The sequence below is a fragment of the Pogoniulus pusillus genome, chromosome 8, assembly GCF_015220805.1.
Source record: "Pogoniulus pusillus isolate bPogPus1 chromosome 8, bPogPus1.pri, whole genome shotgun sequence".
Taxonomy (NCBI): Eukaryota; Metazoa; Chordata; class Aves; order Piciformes; family Lybiidae; genus Pogoniulus; species Pogoniulus pusillus.
In genome coordinates, this window is record NC_087271.1 from 10,041,958 (window position 1) to 10,069,127 (window position 27,170).

The 27,170-nt window shown below is 42.0% G+C and overlaps 1 long non-coding RNA gene and 1 other non-coding gene across 2 annotated transcripts in view; both read right to left on the bottom strand.

Annotated features, from left to right (window-relative positions):
• Window positions 1-27,170, bottom strand: part of LOC135177840 (uncharacterized) — a 67,577-nt gene that overhangs the window by 14,215 nt on the left and 26,192 nt on the right. The gene's annotated exons all lie outside the window — the stretch shown is intronic.
• On the bottom strand, window positions 10,665-10,854 carry LOC135177929 (U2 spliceosomal RNA). Its single transcript, XR_010303250.1, has one exon. It is a non-coding gene; the product is annotated as a U2 spliceosomal RNA (small nuclear RNA).

Below are 27,170 nucleotides of genomic sequence, written 5' to 3' on the forward strand. Positions count from 1 at the left end.
GCAAATCATTTCAGGATAGGCAAGGGGAGCTTAAACTTTACCAAGTAAATAGGGAAAGATGTTTAATGTTTAAGTACTTTTGAGAATAAAGCCTTAGTCCTGTTTTCAAAACACAAGATGTTCTCTACATCACTTGCAAAGAAATACATAGCCTGGAGAAGAGGAGTCTCAGGGCAGACCTTATTGCTGTCTACAACTACCTGAAGGGTGGTTGTGGCCAGGAGGAGGTTGCTCTCTTCTCTCAGGTGGCCAGCACCAGAACAAGAGGACACAGCCTCAGGCTGCACCAGGGGAAATTAAGACTCTAGGTGAGGAGAAAGTTCTTCACTGAGAGAGTCATTGGACACTGGAATGGGCTGCCCGGGGAGGTGGTGGAGTCGTCGTCCCTGGAGCTGTTCAGGGCAAGGTTGGATGTGGCACTTGGTGCCATGGTCTAGCCTTGAGCTCTGTGGTAAAGGGTTGGACTTGATGATCTGTGAGGTCTCATCCGACCCTATTGATACTGTGATAAATTATGCACTTCAGGTCATTGAAATAGTCTTAAGTAATCCCAGAATTAAGCATGGTGTCTATCTCTGTCCAATGTCCAAACCACTATTTCAGTCATCAGAAAACATCATCTACTGAAGTGATACAAATAGATCTCCCGTGTGAGAGACTGGTACTTCCAATCTTGAAAGAAACAAAACCCAACCCTATCAACCATATATCCTCTTCTCAGTGACTGTTTCAGCTTTCAGTATTGAGTTGTACAAATTGTGATTTCTAGTGCAGAAGCCTCCCAGTCATTTTGGTGCACTGACGGAAAAAAAAAATGTATCAATCTCCTATAGTCAATTAAAAACTGCCAAGAAAAAATCATCCTATATCCATCCCTTCACTTGTGAAGTGACATGCTCTTACTTTAGCTCAATAGTCACAATTTACTACTCTAGTTTTTCATCCTCTTTAATAGTAAGAGGATTCATTGTGAAGTCTATTGTCACAAGTCAATTATTCACCACTGGCTAAGTGTGGAAGTTGTCATAAGCAAATTCAATGGAAGTGTTACACACTTTAATTAAAGGTGACACCAGCAATTCAATTTTTCAAAAGAATTCACAGCTCATGCAGACACCAAAGTGAAGGTTTATTATCAAAAGAATTCAATACACTGCACCATCATAGACATAGACACCTAATTTAAGACCAACTATTTATTTTCTACCACACCAGGGAATGAATTTGGGATTACTAACAGCTTACATTGTGTGCCAGGGCCTAAGAGTCATTACACATGCTTGTCTCCAGGTTACAAGACTAAGACTAGACTATTGTGGAAACTAGGCTATGTAGTTTGGTGACTGAGTTGAATTTAAGTCAATAAGATAGCTGAAGAGACAGGGCTAAGGCAGGCTGCAGATGTGACCAGTAGGGCCTCAGTGAGAGTCAGCGTTGATCTGTACAATATGCTTTCAAGAGCTAAAGGTAATCATGTGAACACAGATGAGTAACTGTTGCTGTAGGAGAGGAAAAACTATTTCAGCAATTCTAAGACTTGGGCTATGGCATAAAGATTGCAGTTTAAACTCTCATTTGCTTTATTAAGCAAAGCATCCATTCATAAAAGAATTGTGATCTCACGACTGAAAATCACACGGCACAGGCAACCAAGCAGTCTTGGAAGGTTTTCCAAATGTGCTCAGGACTGCCCAACATGGTGTAGCTGATCAGTTCCAGGCCATTTTGACAACTAACTTGATCAGCTTTGGTAGCTCAAGAACTACTTTTGATGAGCTTTTGTTACTCACCTGCATTACATACAGCTCCTGCTATTAAAAAAACCAACTCAGTTCCTTTTAATGCTGTCAGGAAACTCTATTGATTTATAAAGTACAATTATTCCAAATCTACAATTTCTTAAGCAATCTCTTTTCCTTTTCTCCAAGTCACAACACAATCACACCTGAACACATGACTATCACTATTGCTGTGTTGTCTCTAATGTCCAAGTAGCGTTTTTGTCCCACCAGATCTAAATTAGTTAGAAAATTCCCAAAGAACTTTTCCAGGACACTTGTAATAAACATGCCTTAAACTGATCCACTAGCACAATGCAGTCCAGAACATGTACAGACTCTAGCCACAGAGGTTGGCATTGCCAAGGAAAGTATCTAAAAAGCAGCAGCTAGCTGCTGAAGACTAAGATTCTATAGAGCTACAATAACATTTGTAGATCTAAATCAATTTCCATTGGTGTAGCTAAAATAAAATTAAAAAGGTATGACAGCAGTGCAAACCAGATACAGGTGGAATGTACCTCTTCTAACAGATTCACTCTGATATGGGTCAAGAATTGGCTGGAGGGCTGGGCCCAGAGAGTGGTGGTGAATGGTGCCACATCTGGCTGGCAGACAGTGACTAGTGGTGTTCCCCAAGGATCAGTGCTGGGCCCAGTCCTGTTCAATATCTTTATTGATTATCTGAATCAGAGGATTGAGTCCAGCATCAGAAAGTTTGCAGGTGACACCAAGGTAGGAGCAGAGGGACCTTGACAGTCTGGATGGGTGGGCAGAGGCCAATGGGATGACATTTAACAAGGCTAAGTGCAGAGTTCTACAGTTTGGTCACAACAACTCCAAGCAGCACTACAGGCTGGGGACAGAGTGGCTGGAGAGCAGCCAGGAAGAAAGGGACCTGGGGGTACTGGTAGATAGTAGCTGAACATGAGGCAGCAGTGTGCCCAGGTGGCCAAGAGAGCCAATGGCATCCTGGCCTGGATCAGGACCAGTGTGGCCAGCAGGACAAGGGAGTTTATTCTGCCCCTGTACTCAGCACTGGTCAGGCCACACCTTGAGTACTGTGTCCAGTTCCGGGCCCCTCAATTTAAGGAAGATGTTGAGATACTGGAATGTGTGCAGAGAATGGCAACAAAGCTGGTGAGAGGCCTAGAACACAGCCCTTTGAGGAGAGGCTGAGGGAGATGGAGGTGTACAGCCTGGAGAAGAGGAGGCTCAGGGGTGACCTCACTGCTGTCTGCAATTGCCTGAAGGGAAACTGTAGCCAGGAGGAGGACGGTCTCTTCTGCCAGGCAACCAGCAATAGAACAAGGGGACACAGTCTCAAGTTGTGCATGTTAGAAGGAAGTTCTTCACAGAGAGTGATTGCCATTGGAATGGGCTGCCCAGGGAGGTGGTGGAGTCACCCCTGGCTGAGGCACTTAGTGCCATGGTCTAGTTGACTGTCTAGGGCTGGGTGCTAGGTTGGACTGGATGATCTTGGAGGTCGCTTCCAACCTGGTTGATTCTATGATTCTAATTATGTTACTATACACCCAAATTAACTTTCAGAGCACAATCCCCTTTTCAACACATTACTCAGTTCATTGCACATGAAATATAGTCAGTCTAGCACTAATTTGACCACTAAAGCCAGATAATAGTATACATTCTCTATGGAGTAACTTCTGTAAAAGTTTATCTCCATTACAAGAAAGTTCATCTAGATTCCAAAACAAAGGCTTCACATCAGCATCTTCTGTTCTACTGTAGCAAAATACAAGGCATTACCTGAACTAAGCAACACAACACACACTATGGGTGGATTTTTCAGCTCAGACAGCTGTCCTCACACCCCAAACCACTTTCTTACATTTTCACCTCTCTGGCTTTAAACAGACTTGTTTGACATAGGAACAAATCTTCACATTCAATAGAGTCAGGATTGGATTCAGAGACCAAAATCACGTACTGAAGAAAGATGCAAAGCTTGTTTGGTAATGTTTCATTACCAGAGATTAAGTAGCACACAGCTCTGTCCTTGACTTAATTTGCCAGAAAGGGGTTCCCTGTGGATTCTTGTGACCTGACTGTCACCAGGAAATTCAGCTGCTCAATACAGCAGAGCACAGTTCTTGATGTAGAAGAGCAAGAAAATATACTGCAGCTGGTTTCCCAGCAGAATACACTAAGTCAGATGCTCAAGATCACCGCAAGACCATTAAAATACTAGAAAAAATAACTTCATGATCGAGGTTCAGGACAAGATTCTGCTTCCAGAAAGAATAAACTAGCCAAGATTAAACATGAGCATAATCAGTACAACAAATCTATCCAGCACAAAGGAAAAAGAAACAAGGAAAGGAAAATAGACCTGAACTTGATCAATTAAAAAACACACTCATATGTGGGGTTCTATGCACGCATAGAAAGGAACCACTGTGAAAGAAAAAGAAACAAAGTGTCCATGTTTACAACATCCTTGTGAATAACAGATTTGCACATTTCCCCTCCTCTGATTAATACAGATATTGTATTAGGTGAGAGGTAGCTAAGTATTATGGATGGATTTATAGAGTGATAGAGTTGTCTTGACTGAAAAAGAGCCAAGATCACCAAGTTCAACCATCGCACTAACACCACCAGAGCTGCTAGGATGACATACAGGTTCCCAAGTTAGTCACAGCTCTGCAAATGGCATTGGTTTATCTTATCTTTGCAATAGAAACATGTAGGAATAAGGGAAGGAACAGCAAAGGACCCTTCCATCATTTAAGCCAAGATATATTAGAATACACCAGCACAGTGCAACACTTCCAATTAACAAAATGTAGCAATGCTGAGCACAGCAGATTAAAACAAATGCACTAGCAAGAGCATCTCCTCATTTGGTACTTGTAAAGTTGTTTCCTTCAAAGTTTCCCATAACTATAGCACATTCTATGTACAGTCTATCAAAATGTGTTTTTTCCCTGGTCCCTCACCTTGGAGGTTTATGCATGATTTCTCCTCATCCCTTCTCCCAGGAATTTCTAACTGCTTTTTTGCTACAACACACTGCATCTTCCACCCCATTTGCTGCTACAGCTTGGTCAGGAGCTCTCACTGGAGGCAGAAACTGTTTTTCTTCCCCGGGGAAACACTGACACATGGCAAAACTGCTAGCACAAGGCATGGAAAGAGCTGTCCCCCATCTGCCAGATCACTGTTACCTAGGTACAAACAAACACTGTCATGAAGCTTCTCTAAATTTGGCTGCTAGAGAGAGAATGCACTGGGTTACAGAAGAAGAATACCACCTCCAATGTTTGTACTGGCTGGGGTGTCTCTTTCAGAGAACCAACCCTGAAGATCAAATGAAAATAGCTTTTGAGTCCACTGGACATGTTTCAATCCAAGCAGCCACAGGATAACAAAGTGTACAGTAAAAACCTGCCCCAAGGTTCTCTCAGGCAATCAGCTTATTTGTATAATCATAGTCCATAATCATAAAGATTCAGAATTAGAGGATTAGTTAAGGGCATTGGGGTTGTGCACTCTTCAGAAGAGGATATTGATGGGAGACCTCATCACTCTCTACAACTGCGTTAAAGGAGGTTGGAGTGAGGTGAGGCTCAGCCTCTTCTCACATGCACAAGTGACAGAATAGGAAATGGCCTTGGGTTGTGCTATGCAAGGTTCAAGTTGGATATTAAGAGAAAGTTCTTCACAGCAAGGGTTACCAAGCATTGGATGGGGCTGTGCAGGGAGATGGAATCACCATGCCTGGAGGTATTTAAAAACAAATATAGACATGGTGCTTAAGGAAGTGGTTTAGTGATAGTAGCTTAGCAGTAGTGGTGGGATTATGAGCTCTAGGAAAGCAGTTGGACTTGATGATCTCAAAGGTCTCTTTCAACCATAGCAATTCTATAACTGAAATATAAATTCAGTGATTAAGCATTAAGGACAGCACTTTAACACTCCTTAATTCCTTTAACTTTGTTAAATTAGAAATATTTACTACAAATTAAACCTGCTTTTTTAATCTTGGAAAGAGTAAACTGCATTTAAAGATTTTATTCATGATAACAAATTCCAGCATTGTCCATCCAAAGCTTTCTAACAGGAACAAAATGATAGTTGAGAGCAGCAGTGACAAAAATGCTGAATTATTCCCTGTAACTTCTTTAATACACAGAATTGTTACAGGATGGGGAATTACTTTGTACTTTCAGTGTTGTTTAAAACAACAAAACCTAACAAACCAGCACGTCAGCATTGCAATAAGGTCAAGGTAAGCATGAAGTACAACCCAGCCTGTGCCCAACCTGCCACAGCACAAGGCAGATCCCAGTCCCTGGCCTCCCTCCTTCACAGCACCACCCCACATTTTATCACTTCTACACCACAGCAATAGCTGTCAGGTCATGGTGTGCAGGCTGGCTGCACTTGCTAGCATTGGGGCAGCTGTAGCAAAGATCTCTTTTTTTTCCCCATTTGATGACAGCACCTGTTTGGCTGTTTCATATTGAAGGACAAAAAAGCCACGTGGTGGGAGCCAGGGGCAGCAGGGCAGCACCTGACACCTGAGCACAGCTACCAGGAACAGCTTCAGCCTGAGTAGGCTGAAGAGAAGGGTCGGTCCAGAGTATATAGCCTTATTTTCTGCATTCCACTCCTTTACTACAAAAACTACACTTACTTGCCTTAACCCTTCAGGGGTTTTTGTTACGCTTTTGTTTATTTCTGCTGAGCTGCTCCCTGCTTGAACTTAAACAACAACAAAAAAAAAATAGTAAGAAGAAATCTCTTGAGCCTCTGTAGATACTTTTCTTTCCTCTCTCCCCCACCTGCCTCAGGTAATTGATGCTAATCTCCAAGGGAGTCATCTAAAAAGATTTGCAGCTGCAGCTATCTTCTTACCATTTGGTAAATTGTGCAATAAAATTACACATCCACATCTGTATCCACAAAAAGATACTTAGAAAATTCAAGAGTCATTTCTCAATTTCTCAGTGAACAGGACAGCAAAAGAGCACATCACAAACACCATCCCTTCTACAGGACCCATATTGGGGTTTAAAATAAAATACTACACACCAAAATCTGACAGCCTTCTCCGTGGGCATCCTGAAATGCCTGTTTGGCCTTCTGTGGTTTCTCAGATGGAAAGACAAAAGACTCTCGGTACTATGCTGTGGGTCAGCTCTAGCTGTGGCCACTTCAGGAGCGGAGGACTCCTATCATCTCCGCCTCAAACCTTCCAAGTTGCTGCCTGCCACTTGCTTCTACCCCCTCCAGCACCGAAGAGGGCAGCAGCTCACTTCTCCAAGCCTTCCAATTCTCCATTCCAACTTCACTCAGAGGCACCATTTTTCCTAAGCTTTAACTCTATCTTTTCTCCAATTCAAACTATGCAAACCAGCAACCATCTCATTCCCTGTATGGGCCACCAATTATTCTGTACTGGTTTTTAAAGAGAGCTGACAGAAATGAAGCTCTCAAAATTGGGGGGGGGGGAGGGGAAACATGGAAATCTATTTGGAGAGATACAGAAATTATAGAAGCAGATACAACAGCCATGGCAAACCCTCTTTAATTTTCCCCCACCCAAAACTAAATCTATAATCCCCAGGGCTCCAATCCTCCTCCCCACAATGCCTCTGGAGCCCCCAAAACAGGCCTACTGCTTACATGTTTGTCCCATAAATTGGCTCCAGCTCAACACAGGGCAGAAGGGGGAAGGAAAGGAGCATGAGCTGACCTTGCCATGAGTTTATGAAGAGATAGCAGAATTATGGGATTGAATAACAGTCTCCTAGTTCCCAGAGGATTTTTGACCCTAATATTCTCAACCTGAGACATACCTAGAACAGGGGCAGCACTTAAGAAAACATTTTCAAGTTTTACAAAGTTGTCAGAATGTAATTTTTCATTAGAATGATGCTCTTTCACATGTAAAAATGTTGACACATCAGCAGCAGCATTTGAGTCAGATGTCAGAAAAAACAGATGCAAGAAACTGGTCCCTAAAGTTCCTTCCAGGCCTCTCAACATCTCCCCATATTTGCAGATAATCTATTAAACCCATTGTAAATGGTGCTGTTTCTTAAGCAGATGGATATTGACAGAAAGCGGTGATTTTTATATGGAACCAGGCAAGCTGGACTACTTAAACATCACAAAGTTATGCTCATGGTAAAAATCTGTTTCTCATTGTCAGATCTGCTAGGTGAGCTGTGCTGTTATATCCCTCAACTACTTCATCTTCATAAAGCAGGCTTCAATTAAAACTTCTATTAAGTGTTTGGGCTTTTTTCCTTAACATTATTGTTGGGAATAGTAATGTTAAATGTAGTGATTCTATGGAATTGTTTGAATGTGGTACACTGGAACGTAAGCCATGGACAGGTGAGTGCACAAGCTCAGAAGGACGGAGTTAAGATAAAAATAGAAGGTTGGAATGACCTTAGAGAATGGTGTAACAAATATAAACAAGTGTAAGGCTGGAGCCTGTGGTTTTCACCTATCTCTGCTGACTTAGATTGCTTAGACACAATGTACTTATTGCTGAGAGAATATGATGAATATGCTAATTAGTATGTAATCTCTAATGCAAGCACATGTAACCACTTACAGTTTAATACAACTTAGAATCATAGAATCAACCAGGTTGGAAGAGACCTCCAAGATCATCCAGTCCAACTTAGCACCCAGCCCTAGCCAGTCAACCAGACCATGGCACTAAGTGCCTCATCCAGGCTTTTCTTCAACACCTCCAGGGATGGTGACTCCACCACCTCCCTAGGCAGCCCATTCCAATGGCAATCACTCTCTCTGGGAACAACTTCCCCCTAACATCCAGCCTATACTTCCCTGGGACAACTTGAGACTGTGTCCTCTTGTTCTGTTGCTGGTTGTCTGGGAGAAGAGACCAACCATGTTCGGAATGCAATAAACAGATTGGAATTGCTTGCATCAAGCATCTCCCCATCTCGTCTGATGCCTGGGGCATCATAGCCTGTGGCACATTATTGCTCAAGAATCATTTACTACCTGGAATACAGAAAAGATGACCAAAATCTGAAAAAAAAAAAAAGCTCAGAATGCCAAATTTATTGGTACTACTACTTTCTCTCTTTTCTTTTGCTAAACATACTTCTCCAGAAAGTCCCTTCCCATGTATTTCTGTAGTCCCAGATCAAATAGTCTTGATTAGTTTGAGAATGCATTCTGGTCTGCTCAAAACCAAGAAATAATTGTTCTCTGTTTAATTTTAGTGTGCTATTCTATTTCTTCAATGTACTTACCAGATCTCCTTAGCAGCATATAAGTAATAAATACACAAGTCTCTTCAAATGGTTTAGAAATTGACAATAATTAAAATTACCTTTTAAAAACCTTTTTAAATTAAGGCTTCTAAGCCTTACTTCATTAGGAAATATATGTGAAGCAACATCATTTAATTCATGCTAACCAAAACTAACATCTAATATCCAGAAGACTGGATGAGGCTCATAGTGACGTGGTCTAGTTGACTGGATTGTGCTGGGTGATAGCTTGGACTGGTTGATCTTGGGGGTCTCTTCCAACCTGATGGATTCTATGGTTCTATTCCAGACCATGTATTTGACTTCATGTACTATTTGGCTTTGAGAAATAAGCTGGGTTCGGTTGACATAAATCTTGTATCTCCTTTCCAGTTGCCTGCATGAGATTAGAATTCATATGGTAGGAACATTTTTCTCATCTTGAAAGATCAGTAAACTTCAAGGCAACAAACCTTTTTTAAGTCCCTGAATGGAAAGGCAATAAATTTAGATCACCTTTACACAGAAAACTCTGCCTAAATGGACTGTTCTGTGTGTACCTCATCATATATCTCTTGAAGTATCTGTTCCTTCAATGTTCTCATACCAGCTTTTCTGTCAGTAACAAAGATTTAGTATGAAATAGAATCATGCATTCATTCACTCACTTGTAGGGGCTAGCAGTCCAAAGGAACTTATTTTCATATGACTCAGTAAGCACAATTAAATACACATTTACATTCATTTATTCCATGACAGAGAAGAAACTGTTTTAGAAGAAAATTTCCAGACAGTTTTGGAATCTGTGGGGATTGTGTTACAATTATCTTCTGTAATGAACAAATTTAATCTTCCTGGATATTTTCTTCAATCCAAAAATATTGTTTCTCTGAATTGCACAGCTTCAGACTTCTTAATTATGCAGGCACTGAGACTGCATATTGACAATCACTACAGTTTGTGTGCATAAATGCCATGAAAGAGAGAAAGAAATCCAGAAAAAAGGGTCAAAAGCCCTTTTTGTTGCCTCATCTCCTCTTTCAAAGCAAATTCTTAAGATACAGATCAATGAATCAGGGTTGGAAATGATCACAAGGATCATCTAGTTTCAAACCCCCTGCCATGGGCAGGGACACCCTCCCCTACATCAAGCTGGCCACAGCCTGACCTTAAATGCCTTCAGGAATGGGGCCTCAACCACATCCCTGGGCAATCCATTCCAGGCTCTCACCACTCTCATGTTGAAGAACTTCCTACTCACCTCCAGCTTTGCTTCATTCCCCCTAGTCCTGTCACTCCCTGATGCCCTGAAAAGTTCCTCCCCAGCTTTTTTGTAGGGTTCCTTCAGATACTGGAAGGCCACAAGAAGGTCACCTCAGAGCCTCCTCTTCTCCAGACTGAACACCCCAACTCCTTCAGTCTGTCCTCCTAGCAATGCTGGTCCAGCCCTCTGATCATCCCAGTTGCCCTTCTCTGGACATGCTCCAGCGCATCAACATCCTTCATGTAATGGGGGCTCAGTACTCCAAGTATGGTCTCAGCAGAGCCGAGTAGAGGCGGAGAATCACCTCCCTCGAACTGCTGGCCACAATTCTGCTAATGCAGCAGAGGATCTGGTTGGCTTTCTGGGCTGCAAGTGCACACTGCTGACTAAAAAGGGCAGAGTGAAGAAAGCAAGCTCAAGATCCAAATCCCATGCTCAAAAATCCATTTAAAATTAAGTCCTCTAATCTAGGACATATCAGATATTAAACTGATAAGAACAGATACTACACTTGATCACAGCCAAAAGGCTGAGAAACAATGTTTTTTTATTATCTGCAAGGCTCAAAGGGATGAATATTGTCAAAGGAGAATTGAAACGGTGTAAAAAAATCACTACACTTCATACTACCAAACTGGGCCAATTAAAGTAACTGCTGTAAGTCATCTAAAGGAAGTATTAACCATTTCAAAAAGGATTCACAACTGCTTATGAACCAAAAATGAGATGAATGAACGACACACAGAACAACTTCCTTAGAGAGGCAACTGAAGTGACTATGACTCTTCGTCCTGTAATATCATTGAGAGAAGAGTACCTGTAGCAGTTTGTCAAACCCAGACAGCACAACTGTTCACCATCTCTTCCAACAGAAGATAATGGAAGTCATCAAGAGAAACAGGCAGAAGGCAAATTCACAGTATGCAAACAGAGGGTCTCCACTTCAGTCAAGTTTTGACAAAACTTTAGGAGGATCTTTTAGACACTTTAAAGTTTACATGGACAAACCCATGAGATAAAGACGCACACAAGGCTATTTAATGCCACAGCATCACTCCTAATTTGGCAAATGCCTGACCTAAAGACCTCTGTATACTAGAACAGTATTGATGCCGTGTTCACCTAATGGTTGCCTGTTCTGATGTTCTTCACCACATATCAACTCTTGTTAATATCAAAGACAGGACACCGAACCAGAGACCTTTGATTACTACATTACATGTCTCTAAGACCTGGGATGAGCTGCCTGGTTTCACAGTTATCCTAACATCTCCTTGAAGACACACTCAAGAACTCCAGTTTGGAGTTAAGACTAAGTCCTCTAAGTATCACTATGTATTTTGCTTCTTTGGTTTTGGCAAACCAATTGCAGTCAAAGCTGTCAGCTTACCTGAGAATGATCTGTAATGAAGAAAACCCTTTCAGTTAACAGAACTAGGGCATAAAACAATATTCCAACTTCCTAAATTCTCTTCAGTCACAAATAATTACTAGATGATCCTGAATGCTCACCCTCACAGATGAACAGTCCATTTCTCAGAACCACGACATTTTTCTTTTCTCCCCCCTAAACCAACTTGCTAAGGAGATGTTGCTATCTGAGGCAGTCCATGTAGATAGTGCCAATCTCCACTACTGCAGAAGTTACTTACACATTTTTCTGGTATTGAAATGAATGTTTCACTCTCCTCATCTGGGAAAGCAATAACCAGCTGATTCTAACTTACATTGCACAATCTAGCTGACAGCATAAATATCTATCCTATCACAACACTGTTCAAACTGAAGCCAGATAAACAAAGGTATACAATATTATGATGCACAACACAAAATTTTTATATTGTAGTATCAAACAATCAATTGAAAGAGATAAATTAAAGTGTTCTGAAATTGAAATGAAGTTAGGCTGATGTATTTTAATAAATTGAGCTACAGGCTACACCTATATGCAGTTGGGTTTCAATATGATAGACAATAGCTGAAACAAAGTTCATCAGTATAACTAAATCCCACTGAATTGGTTATCAAAAAACAGCAATGCAAATATTGTACAAGTAAGGTCTAGAACAGGAGGGCAGCTGTTAAAGTAGCAAACTGTGGTCACTGTGCACTCATTCACCTACAAAGGTTCAAATCTTTAAAACCTCTTGACGCAGAAGTTTTAAACAGCAAATATGATTTCACAGATACTTTCTGGATTTCCACCCCCTCACCATGGTAAAGGAGAACAGTGGGAGAGAAAGCATGACAAGACCAGAAGAACTGATTATACTATATGAAGATGTTACAGAAAGATTGTTTCATTAAGTTGTGAAATTGAAAAAAAAAAAAACAAACATGGGAATGCCAAACAAAAGCAGTCATACTTCCTCCCAAATTACCACGTGACAAGACATAACACTATTCCTATACCACTGCTGGGTTTGTATTATTCATTCATGGTCTAACTTCCAGCAGGGAGAAGTCTCTAAAAGAAACTTGTAGCTTAACAGTTACAAAGTGAGAGAAACTCAGTACTTCCTTTAGGAATTATCCAGCAAAGTCCAGGATGCGTTAGCTGAGGACAAAGAGCCTTAGAAAAGTGAGTGTTCTATGCTTCAGGTGGCAAAGCCCAAAACTAAAGAAATAATTAAGAATCTCAGTGAAGTTTGTAATAGTGAATCAATACAGAAATGAGGAGAACTTTAGAGTCATGAGGAAGTCTTTAGGTACCTTTCTTTACATGCAGCACGTAAAATTCATGAAGACAATGCAATGCTGCCTGCAATCCTGACCCTCCTTGCAATTCCACAATCTAGGAGAAATACAGGAAAGGCTAGGTGCACTTCTGTTGACTTTTCCAACTCTGAGGCTAGTATAAAACTGAGATTAACAGGATTTGTACAAGATTTGAAGATAGAAAGCATTTTGCTTCTTTTGTGTCTAAGGACAATCTCATTCTTTTTCCCCACTGTTTCCATCTACATTTACAATTTCAGATTAGACTTAGGTCAGATTGTACCTGCATTGGATTCTAAAACTTGTGTGAAAAGGACATTTCTTCTTACCACACCTGGCACATTGCTACACTGCCCTGGGGTGGACCTAGGTGTTAACGCTAACAACTATTCCAAATGGTAAAAACTAAGATCTCAAATCATCCTTAATAGATAAAAACAAGACAATATATAGTGTTGGCTCTAATCCAACAGTAGAGATCAGCATGTTGGAATCTCAGACCTGGTCCTGTCCCAGCCTCTACCACTTTGTAGCAATTTCTCTATACTTCCATTTTTCCATCACAAAAAAACTTGGAGTTATGCTTACAATCTTCTTGGTAATCCTGTGAGAACAAATTCACTGACATGTACAAGCAGCACAGGTGCATCAATATCTGAATACTTACATAGTCTTGAAACAGGAGCAGCTTTAAATCTGGCTGCTGACATTTAAATAACAGGCTTTTTCACGTCAACAAGGGAAAAAAATACCCCAAAATCTAGGAGTGCATTAAGGAGGACTTCTTCCTTTGCTCAAAACCTGGAAACTGCTGCCCTACTCAACCTAAGAAAAGTGAGGCATAGTTTGAGATGAATTAAGAAAAGACTTTCAGGGGTTTTTTGCCTTTTAAGCCTAATTAACAGAGTGATAATTGCTCTCTCTTTGGAATCAAGCTGACTTCAAGAAAGCTTAGCTAAGAACAGGAAGTGAAAGTAACCATGAAAGGAAGAGACTGCTTCATTTCTGGTGTTGCTGTTCTTTTTGCTTCCTCACATGAGGAAATTGTAGAATGATTCCAGAAATTTTGAAGAAAGAGCCAAGTGGAGAAAAATCCTTTCCTGATGTTGTGTCTTTAAAAAGAATGGATCAAAAATTCTAAGCTACCACGTTCAGAAAGTAATAGAGTTTGATACAGACAGCTTTTTTAAAAGCCCAAAGAAGCCAGGAAGACTGTAAGTAGCCAGACCTTTGAAAAGCCAAAACAGTTTATCTGTATCAGGATGATTAGGAGTCTCTTAGAATTTCAGTCTTATCTTTTTAGTAACAAAGATCTACAAAGGAAAGCATTTACTTCTATTAAAAGAAACTAAATTCTTGGCAGGAATAGTGGAAATGGAATGCTGCTCCATCTGATTTTAAGATTTGAGTCTGACTCAAGAGTATCCATAAAACTTCAGTTCCTACCTTCACTTAGTTCATAGAATCAGTCAGTGTTGGAAGGGACCACAAGGATCATCTAGTTCCAACCCCCCTACCATGGGCAGGGACACTCTACCCTAGATCAGGCTGGCCACAGCCTCATCCAGCTTGGCCTTAAACATCTCCAGGGATAGGGCCTCGACCCCCTCCTTGGACAACCCATTCCAGTTTAAGCTTCACAAGATGAAACTAAAGGAATTTATTAATAGTATTGCAAAGTTACTTTCCTGCACTGCATGAGATTTTTGCCATCCCTTGGTTTTTATTCCCTGTCGATCTTCCTTAATGTAGTACCCAGTGGTGATCAACAGTAAACTTTGAAGAGTCAACAGTGCATTTCTCTTGCAGCTATTTTTAGTCTCATTGTACCTTGCTTTGAAGAAGAGCTTACTTTGGAATGCCAGTTCCTGAATTTCAAGAGAAGTTGTCACAGGAAGCTGTGAAGGAACTTCAGAGCACCTCACGCTGCCAAGGTGTTTTACGTGAAGCACCTCCATTTAACAAACAAGAATATCAGTCAGTCACTGCTGGGTTAGGAAAAAGCCCACAGAAGTACAGAAATGAACAACAGAGTACATGGGGAAAGCAGCACAGTTCCTCCTTTCTGCACTTTTCCTTTTACAACTCTTTTTTTACCCACTGTCAGATTTGAGATCATAGAATGGTCTGGGCTGGTCCTCCAAAGGTCATCTAGTCCAACCCCCGCTACAGTCAGTGGGGACATCCTCAACTACAGCAGGTAACTCAGAGCCCTGTGGAGGCTAACCTTGAATACACCCAGGGAAGGGGCCTCAACCACCTCCCTCAGCTAGATGAAGCTGGCATAATACAAATGCTCTGACTTTTATACTCCTAGTAGTGCAGTGAATGCAGGTTTTGGTATTTCCAAATGTTTGTCAGCCTTCTGTGAGCAGGAGCATAGTGTAAGTTCAGTTAACCTTTATACAAGCCAATCAAATACAGATTCAGTGTGACTCCACGGATGCACATTGCATGATGCATATGCACACACTCATAACTAGAAATAGACAACTACTTGTTACTGCATCTGTTGAAAGGCTTACTACCTGCTGACTAACTTTTTCTTCTCTCTTTACAAAGGGCTTATTACCTGCTGTCTTCTTCCTTCTTTATGATGATATCTATGCAATTATAGTGACTTACATTAGCTGTTTCTATTTACTTGTAATAGAGCAAAACACCACAGTCACCCATTAGTGGAGAGAGCAAGTAAAGACTATTGAGCTCAGTGGACTTAAAAACAAAGATAAGATCAGCTGTAAAAACAATATTAAGGTCACAAGACTAATCTTAATGAATAATATTTCTATATATCACACCTTTTTATTCTAAGTAATTAAATAATTGCTCTTACAGACGAATCAATACACTGCATATCATCTTGTATTAGTCTTGTAGAAACAGGAACCTTTAATAACCTGTCTGACAAAGCTCAGAAATTCATTTACTTATGATCAAAATATGCAGGTGGAACACATTCCTTACATGTGGACTAGCACCATTCAGTTTCTCAGCTGTCTGAATGTGAAACTCAGAATCACCATCGCTGCCACCTATAGTTTCATGCTTTTACCATAATTCACCTTAGCTTCTCTTGTTCTACCAAATAGTAATTGCAGAGGAAATTCAGAACCACTGATGCTATTTTTTTTTTTCATTAGAAGCACATACCTAGAGTACATGGTAAGCTCCAATAACATTAAACGTGCCCTTCAGCTCAATTTAGTGTCATAGAATCAACCAGGTTGGAAGAGACCTCCAAGATCATTCAGTCCAACCTAGCACCCAGCCCTCTCCAGTCAACTAGACCACAGGACTAGATGCCTCAACCAGTCTTTTCTTGAACACCTCCAAGGATGGTGATTCCACCACCTCCCTGGGCAGCCCATTCCAATGGCAAATCACTCTCTGTGTGTCAGTCATATAGCTCAGAGTATTAGCTCAGCTTTGGTTTATGTAACAAAACAGAGATTTCTAGTGAAACAAAAAAGGGAAATGTGTTATACTGAAAGGCCACCTGCTGAGCCTGAAGGTCTGTGGTTAAATAGGTTATTCAGGGATCACGTTCAACACAGTTTTAAATATTTACATTTATACTACCCCAAAGAGAAGGACATGAATAAAATGGTATTGCTGAAGTATTACCAATGCAGAGGATAAGAAAGTCAAGAGGGATTAAGTAGTTTGATTTGGCATACTAAAAATGAAATAACATACCATTTATGTAGAGTGCAACACCATGGATTTTTTTTACTTATACAATTTCTGTAAAAAAAAACAAACAGTGCTCATCATCAGCAAATCACTGATATTACTCTAGCTGCTTATGAATCATCTGTGGAAGTCTGCTTTGAAACAGGATATTGAATTTATCAGATAAAGTATTTCCAGCAACGGTAAGGAAGATCAATACTGTTATAAAAGTCACAGGTGAGATATTGTCCAAACATCATATCTGGACATCAGAAATATTATTTAGGTCTCCTGTGGTAAAAAATGCAGCTTCAAGTTGGAGTACATTGAGAGAAAAGCAACTGCTATGAGCATAGGACTGGGTGATCTCACTCAGAAATCATATCAAAACAGTATGGTTTGTAAAGCTAAGTAAAACTAAGCCAGATGCTAGTAGATAATCTTCTCTAAAAAGAAATAAGAAAAACATGAAGAAGATCCAGAAAATTAAATGCCAGCATTCATATTACAGAAGGTGAGGAGGGCTAGTTGACAGGGCTTTGAACGGGATGTGAAGGAGGAAGGGGATAAAGTCATCAGGCTTCCATGTGGCAAGGTGTGGGAGGAGACACCAGTGTGGGAGCAAATAGGGGACTAGTAAGGGCTCTCAACCTGCTGCTCAGAAGCGTGCTGGGGACAAAATAATGCAGTCAAATCCTTGGAGAGATGAGCTGGATCCTTTTCAGGTAGTAGCTACCAGTAGGAAAACATCACGTGGTAGTGATGACATGAGGGGTAGAGATAGGTTGATAGAGCCTGAGCATGGAGAGGTAGGATCTGACCCTAGGTTTGGAGTACAGACTGAGAAAAGAGTTCCCAAAGATCAGGGTAAGGGGGAAAAAAAAATTAATAGTCAGTCAGCAAGTCAGCTCCAAGAGAGGCACAACTGAAATGCCTCTACACTAATGCAAGGAGCATGGGGAACTAACAAGAAGAATTGCAAACCTGTGCAAGTCCGCAGGGTTATGATGTCATTGGCATCACTGAGACACGGTGGGATGGAGCTCATGATTGGAGCATGGGGATAGATGGTTATACACTCTTTAGGAAGGCCAGGCAGGGGAGAAGGCAGGGAGGGAGTGGGAGTGGTGTCGCCCTCTACATCAATGATAAACTAGAGTCCATGGAGCTCCATCTGGAGATGTGCAACACAAAACCAGAGAGCTTACGGGTAAAGGGAAAGCAGAGGAAGGTGACATAATAGTAGTACTCTGCTACAGACCTTCTGATTAGGAAGGCAAAGCATATGAGGCCCTTTACAAACAAATAAGAGAAGCTTCACACTTACAAGCCTTGATCCTCATGGGGGACTTCAACCACCCTGACATCTTTTGGAAGGACAACACAGCAGAGCACCAACAACCCAAAAGGTTCCTGGAGTGCACTGATGATAATTTCCTCCTCCAAGTGGTAGAAGTACCCTCAAGAAAAAGTGCTATGCTAGACCTAGTCCTCACCAACAAGGAGGGACTGGTGAGTGAGGCTGAAGGATAGCCTTGGCTGCAGTGACCATAAAATGGTAGAGTTCAGAGTTTAAGATCCTCGAGGAGTTAGCAAACTAGCTGCCCTGGACTTCAGAAGAGCAGATTTCAGCCTTTTCAGGGACCTCCTTGGCAGTGTGCCATGGGAAAAAAACTCTGGAAGAAAGGCAGGCCCAGGAAAGCTGGTTAATGTTCAAGGATCACCTCCTCCAGGCCCAGGAGATGAGAAAGGCAGGTAATAACTCCAGGAGGCCTGTATGGATGAAGAGAGAGCTCCTGGATACACTTAGATGCAAGAAGAAAGCCCACAGAGAGCGGAAGCAAGGATGGGTAACCTGGGACAAATACAAAGAAATTGTTTGTGCAAATAGAGTTCAGAAATTTTTTGTGCAAATAGAGCTCAGGGTAGAAAAGCTAAAGGACAGCTAGAATTAAATCTGGCTAGGGACATTAAGGGGAACAAGAAGAACTTCTTCAGATATATTTGTAAGAAAAGGAGGACAAGTGAGAATGTGGGACACTTCCAGAAGGGAAATGGAGAGCTAGTGACAAAGGACATGCTGCAGTCTTCAACAGCAAGGGCTGCAATCACAATGTCCAAGTCCCAGAGGACAAAAACAAGGACTGGAAGAAAGAAAACCTGCCCACTATAATTGAAGATCATGTTCATGAGCACCTAAGGAATCTGAACACACACAATTCCATGGGGCCTGAGAAGTTCCACCCTCAGGTCCTGAGGGAACTGGCAGATGAAGCTTCTAAACCACTGTCCGTATTTGAAAGGTCATGGCAGACTGGTGAAGTTCCTGCTGACTGGAAAAGGGCAAATAATGCCCAGCTTCAAGAAGGGAACAAAGGATGACCCCAGGAACTACAGACCAGTCAGGAACTGTTTACAAAGTCTTGTAGCAAGAAGATGAGTGGTAATGAATTTCAACTGGCAGAGGTAAGATTCCAACTAAATGTTAGGAAAGGGTTCTTTCCAATGAGAGTGGTGAGGTAATGGAACAGGTTGCCCAGGGAGGTTGTGACTGCTCCCTCCCTGGAGGTGTTCAAGGCCAGGCTGGATGAGGCCTCAAGCAACCTGTTCTAGTAGGTAGTGTCCCTGCCTATGGCAGGGGCTTGGCACTGGATGATCTTTGAGATCACTTCCAACCTAAACCATTCTGTATTTCTATGATACCAGCTATTGAAATATTGAGACAGAAAATTCAAGGAGTATCTAATTACCAGAGGGATAGAACTCTGGAACTGCTTCCTAATGTTAAGAGTAGTTTACGTAAGAGCCATTGAAATTGCTAACAATGTCTGTGTAAACAATTGCCCAGCATCCTTAAAGACAAGCTTCACAACTTCTCAGGGGACAAAAAAAAAACAGGATAACTGGGGGTTTTGTCATTACATTGTTTTAATTCGGGTTGCTTTCAACTAAGCCTTTGCAATCTGTGCCCACACCCAGGCTCGTAGAACTCTCTCAATTAACACAAGCACACAGCAAGGCACAGCACAGCGCAATTCCCTGGAATTTCCACTAGCCAGAATTAGCCAGAAATGAATTCATTACTCCTTTTCCTCTCACCGTGTTTCGAGAAGCACAAGCTGTTAGTTTTACAAAGGGCCCTTGGAATTACAAAGTGGCTTTGGACATCATAGCTGTATGGTGTAGTTCTCCTCACAGAGAAGCCAAGCATTTCGGAATTGCTTTCCCAGTTGATACAGTTGTATTTAGCAGTGTACACTCTTGTCGTGGAGGGCCCACAGGCCCAAAATAGGCTTATACACATTCTGCCTTACCTAGCCTACAAAAGGAATGGTGTGGTCAGCAGGAGCAGGGAGGTCATTCTGCCCCTGTACTCTGCACTGGTTAGACCACACCTTGAGTACTGTGTTCAGTTCTGGGCCCCCCAGTTTAGGAGGGACATTGAGATGCTTGAGCGTGTCCAGAGAAGGGCAACGAGGCTGGTGAGAGGCCTTGAGCACAGCCCTACGAGGAGAGGCTGAGGGAGCTGGGACTGTTTAGCCTGGAGAAGAGGAGGCTCAGGGGTGACCTTATTGCTGTCTACAACTACCTGAGGGGTGGTTGTGGCCAGGAGGAGGTTGCTCTCTTCTCTCAGGTGGCCAGCACCAGAATGAGAGGACACAGCCTCAGGCTGTGCCAGGGGAGATTTAGGCTGGAGGTGAGGAGAAAGTTCTTCACTGAGAGAGTCATTGGGCACTGGAATGGGCTGCCCGGGGAGGTGGTGGAGTCGCCGTCCCTGGGACAGTTCAAGGCAAGGTTGGACGTGGCACTTGGTGCCATGGTCTAGCCTTGAGCTCTGTGGTAAAGGGTTGGACTTGATGATCTGTGAGGTCTCTTCCAACCCTGATGATACTGTGATACCTATCCGCCACACCAGAAGTAAGCACAGGAAAGGGGCACAAAGGGGCACAAAGGGGCACAAAGGGGCACAAAGGGGCACAAAGGGGCACAAAGGGGCACAAAGGGGCACAAAGGGGCACAAAGGGTGGCTTGCCCAGGCCCAGGTTGTGTAACGCTGTTGTGTAAGCCCACGCGCCTAGCTTATGGCCCACTGGGTGCAAGGCTCCTGCTCTTCCCATATCTGGGGGAGCCAGGCCTGTGGACCCTGCCTAATTTAGTATGTTTTGGCTGACTGCCCAAGCCAGTTGGATGATATCATGGCCACAGGACCATTAATCTCAGCCCACATCTGATAAACAGGAGAATGCAGGTAAACAAGATGCTCACCTCTCCCTGCTTGTTTGCTGCCTGCTGCTACCTTGGTTTGTTTGCCGCTGCTATCTCTTTACCTGCTCCTGTGTGCTATGACACTTTGCATCCTAATCAGGCCTGAATACAGGTAACAATCCAGCAGACGATCAAACCACGCGTTCCTGGCCAGCCTGCCACTCCAGCCTGCTGTGCCGGCCTGGGAGCTGCCCAACCCCCTGCTCCACAGCATCCCATTGGATTATTTCCAGCCCGCGAGCCCGGATCCTGCTTTTGCCCAGCTGGCTGCCTATCCGATGACCTCCTGAGAGCCACAGAAGATCCCTCTCATGCCTGTGAACCATCCTCAGGTGGTGTTCCCCAATTTGGACTGAACTGGCAACAAGCCACATGGCAGCAGTCACACACATGAAGCCTCAGCCACACGACTGTCACCACATATACATACATATTCCTGCGTATGCTCTTGGAACACAGATATTAAGACTTCCGACCAGTGAGTATCTGAACTCTCTTTATTCAAGTTGCTAAAAGAATTTGATTAACCTTACCAGCAGCAGTTTATGCTGTAAGATTCTCTAATTAGAAACATTTCCAAAAGCCTCTCCCAAATGGCATAATTTGATTGTTTATAGATGTTCTGCAACAATAGTTCTACCAACTGCATCACAGAGTTTGTGTGGGTCAGTTGTAAATAAGTTTGGGGAGGATTTCTCTATATAAATTAATAAATTATTTAACAACTTTTACATCAGCCTCATTGCATTTCACCCCAAACCCAGATTCAAACCTATTCCTCTCCTTAACAACTGTTATCTCACAGTCATTTCGACTGTAACCCAAATACAGCTTCCAGACCATTTTTTCACCCCCTTTTATGGATTAATGATCCTCTTTTAGAAGCAAACATTCCCATTGCCTTCCCCACATCTTTTTCCCCTCTTTTGTTTACTTCTGTTCTTTGCTGTTTTTCTCCCATTTCTTCAAATATTCCTGCCAATACACTCAGACACTGCATATTTCAAGAAAGCACACACAGAAGAAGCTGCAAGTGTAAATTAGCCACTTTTGTTTGAAAACAAGAACAAGTAGTCTCCAACAGTAAAAGGTCTGTGATATTTGTCCTCATCACCACACCAGTCTAAGTTTCAGTCACATAAATCATTGGGAAGCATACTCTTGGCCAGGTAATCAGGGTAGAATGCATAGTAAACAAAAACACCTACTGAGAAGTGGATGTTCTGGTCAAAGAGAGATAAAAATATAGCTGAAATACTTACCAGGAAACTCAGCCTAGAATCTGATGGATTTAAAACCAAAATAATCTAAAAATCAAAGTCATTTTCCAGGAGTTTTTCTTATGTTAAACTGTTGGAAGAAATTTATTTTCTATTTTAATCATTTTCCAACAAAAGTATAAAAAGACATGAAATTGGTATCCCTGCCATTTCATTATTTCATTACTGCTTAGGAGAGACTAATACTGCTTTCATTGTAGCAAGGAGGACGACTGGTAGTTATGGAGTGAAGCTGGAGATAGGTAGGTTCAGGCTGGACATGAGAAAGAAGCTCTTCACCATGAGAGTGGCAAGACCCTGGAATGGATTGCCTAGGTTGGTGATTGAGGCCCCATCCTGTAGGCATTGAAGGCCAGGCTGAATAGGGCTCTGGCCAGGCCAATCTAGGGTAGGGTGTCCCTGGACATAACAGGTGGATTGGAACTAGATGATCCTTGTGGTCCCTTCCAACCTTGACTGATTCTATGATTCTAACTCAGGATGTAAGGCTTCCTTTCACAGCAGTGAGGAGGTTCAAGAAACTTCCAATGATTGGTCACAAAGCATGTTATGGATTGGCTTTATTCAGAATGAAACATAATATGCTACTAAATATTTAGAATTGCAGTTCATCATTAGTTAATCATTCATGATGTGAAGTTGTATCATGAATGATATTTTAAGAAGTGTGGACACTTCCACATATAATATTCATTTCACAGAGTATCATCATTTTTGACTGGACAGGCTGTGCTGGTTTTGGCTGGGGTGGAATTCATTTTCACCACAGTAGGTAGCATGAGGCTCTGGTTTGATTTGTACTGGAAAACGTGTTGATAACACAGGGCTGCTTTGGTTATTGCTGAGCAGAGTTAAGGTCTTGTTTGCTCCTCACACCACCCCACCAGCAAGTAGGCTGGGGCTGCACAAGAAGCTGGGAGGTGACAGACAGGACAGGTGGCTCCCACTAACCAAGAAGATAGCCATTTCATATGGTATCACAAACATAAAACCTGGGAGAAGTGGGAAGGGAGTATGTTCAGAGGTGGAATGTGTCTTCCCAAGTAACTGTTACACATGATGGAGCTCTGCCTCACTGGAGATGGCTGAACACTTGCCTGCTGATGGGATGTGCTGAGTGAATTCTTGATTTTGCACATACCTTTTACTCTACTTATTCAAATGGTTTTATCTAAACCCAAGTTTTTTCTCCCTTTTACTCCCCCTCATCCAAATGCAAGGAAAATGAGCAAGCAGTTCTGTCACACTTAGTTGCCAGGTAGGGTTAAAACATGACAAATTATGATTAATCATAAACTAAAGGAATATAAAAGAGGACTCCTCTACTCAGCTGGGCTCCTGCTTTAGGATACAGCAAACTAGAATCTGGGATCAACTAAAGGCAACCCAGTCAACCAAGCTTGATGGGGACACAGCAAAATCTAAGGGTAAAGCACATGAAAAAAACTAAGGTGCCACATATCCATGGCAGATTTCCAACAGGGTATGATTTAGAAGTTTCCTAAACCGTAAACTCTGCCTTCTATATTGCATTCTATTGCTTAACAAGTTTTCATTCAATCAGTGGATTTCTTTGAATCCATTTATGTTTCTAACATCCAAAACATACTATGGTAATGACTTCTTATGCTGAAAATACATGCTGTTAGTTTTCCCAATGACATGGGGAAGGCTGTGGATGTAGCCTACCTGGGCTTCAGCAAGGCCTTTGACACTGTCTGCCATAGCAAACTCCTTGCCAAGTTGGCAGCCCATGGCTTGGACAAGGACACTCTGTGCTGGGTTAGGGACTGGCTGGAGGGTGGGTGATAGAGAGTGGTGGTGAATGGAGCCACATCCAGTTGGCAGCCAGTCATGAGTGGTGTGCCCCAGAGATCAGTGTTGGGCCCAGTCCTATTCAACATCTTCATTGACGATCTGGATGAGGGGATTGAGTCCACCATCATTAAGTTTGGAGAGGACACCAAGTTGGGAGCATGTGTTGATCTGTTAGAGGATAGGAGGACTCTGCAGAGGGACCTGGACAGGCTGGACAAATGGGCACAATCCAACACCATGAGTTTTAACAAGGCCAAGTGCCAAGTTACGGACTTTGGCCACAACAACCCTATGCAGCACTACAGGCTGGGGACAGAGTGGCTGGAGAGCAGCCAGGAATAATGGGACCTGGAGGTGCTGGTCGACAGCTGACTGAACATGAGGCAGCAGCGTGTCCAGGTGGACAAGAGAGTCAATGTCATCCTGAGCTGTATCAGGAACAGTGTGACCAGCAGGTCCAGGGGAGTCATTCTGCCCCTGTACTCAGTGCTGGTCAGACCATGCCCGTAGTGCTGTGTCCAATTCTGGGCCCCTCAATTTAAGGAAGATGCTGAGAAGGGCAACAAGGCTGGTGAAGGGGCTGGAGCACAACCCTATGAGTTGTGGCTGAGGGAGCTGGGGTTGTTCAGCCTGGAGAAGAGGAGGCTCAGGGGAGACCCTATTGCTCTCTACAATTGCCTGAAAGGAGGTTGTAGCCAGGAAGGGGGGATTGATCTCTTCTCCTGGGCTCTCAGTGACAGAACAAGGGGACACAGCCTCAAACTGTGCCGAGGCAGGTTTAGGCTGGACATTAGGAAGAAACTCTTCACAGACAGAGTGATTGCCCTTTGGAATGCGCTGCCTAGTGAGGTGGAGTCACCACCCCTGGAGATGTTTAAAAAGAGACTGGATGAGGTATGGTTTAGTTAATAAGAAGGGTTAGGTGATAGGTTGGACTCAATGATCCTAGAGGTCTCTCCCAACCTGGTTAATTCTGCAATTCTGTGATCAGCAAATTTTCTTACTGTCCTGCTGAGATAATTTATAAACAGCATAGACTTAGGCACAGATCCTCCCTGGTATTCTCTATTACATAAGCATTTATTATGACTATTTATTTTCCTTTTTGGCATCTAATAGTTTGTTAATTTACAAGATGGCTTTCCCTTCTATTCCTTGAGAGCTTGCTGTGTTTTAAAAAAAACAGTGAAGACCTTGTAGAAATAATTTTGTACATTCAGATATATAGAGGTTATTGTTACCTATTCACTTCAAAAACGACAAAAAAATGTTCTTTTCATGTAGCTCATTTATGGCCTCTAACTTCCTTCTAAGGTAGTTTTGGGTTTTTCCTCACCATTTGGTAAGCATATACATCCCTGTATTGACTGATGTCAGCTTTTTTACCATACACATGTGCTTGGTATGGAAGTCAAACAATGACTTTGTTTCCATATTTCCATTTTAAGTCTCAAAAACTTGGCATTTTATGTTCCCACATTGCATCCCTCTATTATTCCAGCCAAACTTAACTAAGAGGTTGAGCACTTTCTGTCCACCCATTTGGCTGCACAGATCGCTGAAATGCAAGGGGTTAGCTTCTGCTTAAGTATCTTCATCTCAAAACCAGACAGTAACCTCTACAGTAAGACCTGCCACCTTTCCTATGCTCTTTATTGTCTAACCTTCTGAGTTCTAATAAAGCTCAAGAAACAAATGGAAACATAATCAATTAGCTTTTCTGATATTCTCCAATATTTCATGGCTTTCATATTTATTGGATTACACTACTATTTAATGTCTATGATATTTTTGAAGGGCTTCTGAGATGCAGTATTTAGTAAGCCATTTTTAAACTGCATTAAAACATTTACTCCATTAAAACATTTACAGACCAGAAAACAAGCATGTCTGCTAAGGAACAGCATGACCCAGCAGCATGACTGCAAAGGGTCTATTTGCACAAAGATGATTTCACAGCTTTTATGAAGAACTCCAAGCTTCCAAAACTAAATTATATACAGGACCACCACTGTGCTAGTTACATTTTTATTTTAGAGAAGGTCTTTCTACTCTTTTAGAAAACAATGTGCTTGCTTCATTGCACACAGTTCCTACTTCTTCTTCATTTTCCAAGTAGAGAAATGACAATAAGCTAATCCCAGCTATAAACCTACATGCATTGTCTGAAAGTTGCTAGGGGATCTTTAAACCTCTACTTTTTCTTACCGTGGGAAAATAAGAACATAGTAAATTGCTAGACGAGAAAATAATTTAATTGCAACCTTTCTGCAAATATATTTGGCTCTTTTAATTATGTCCACTTATATTTTTCATTCCTCCTTTCTGATAAAGTCGGATGAAGAAATAACATAATACAAACTATATTGGAATTTAAGAAGAATTAACCATGTTTATATACTCTCAGAAAGCCCTAATGTTTATCAGCAGAAAACCAGAAAACTATTATGCTGATCTTAACCATAAACCTAATATGACTAAACTCTCAGTGACTCTCTTCATTAGAAATCTTCCTGAAAAAAAATATTTCATGTATTAGAAGAAGGCCTTTGGTTCATAAAACAATTATGCTGAGCTTATTTTCACTATGGCCTACAAAGAATATAATCCCTCTCATTAATGGTTCAAATATCAAATGCAGTAGGCAGGTTTAATGGAATTATATTTTAATCTTTTCACTGTCACTGCAAGTGCCACCTGACATTAATCCCCTGGCACTAGTAATAAGATTAAATGAGAAATTTTACCTTTGGCATAGTATAATAGACTAAAGCACAGGAAAAGCACTCATCAGTTGTTTAAAAAAGGTTTAGTGTGAGTTGTACAACAACCTAGAAGAGTCTCATGTTGTGCTGGGGGACGTATAGGCTGGATGTTAGGAGAAAGCTCTTGCCAGAGAGAGTGATTGGCATTGGAATGGGCTGTCCAGGGAGGTGGTGGAGTCACCATCCCCGGAGGTGTTCAAGAAAAGCCTGGATGAAGCACTTAGTGCCATGGTCTAGTTGATTGGCTAGGGCTGGGTGTCAGGTTGGACTGGCTGATCTTGGAGGTCTCTTCCAAACTGCTAAATTCTATGATTCTATGTTCTCTGGGGTAAAAT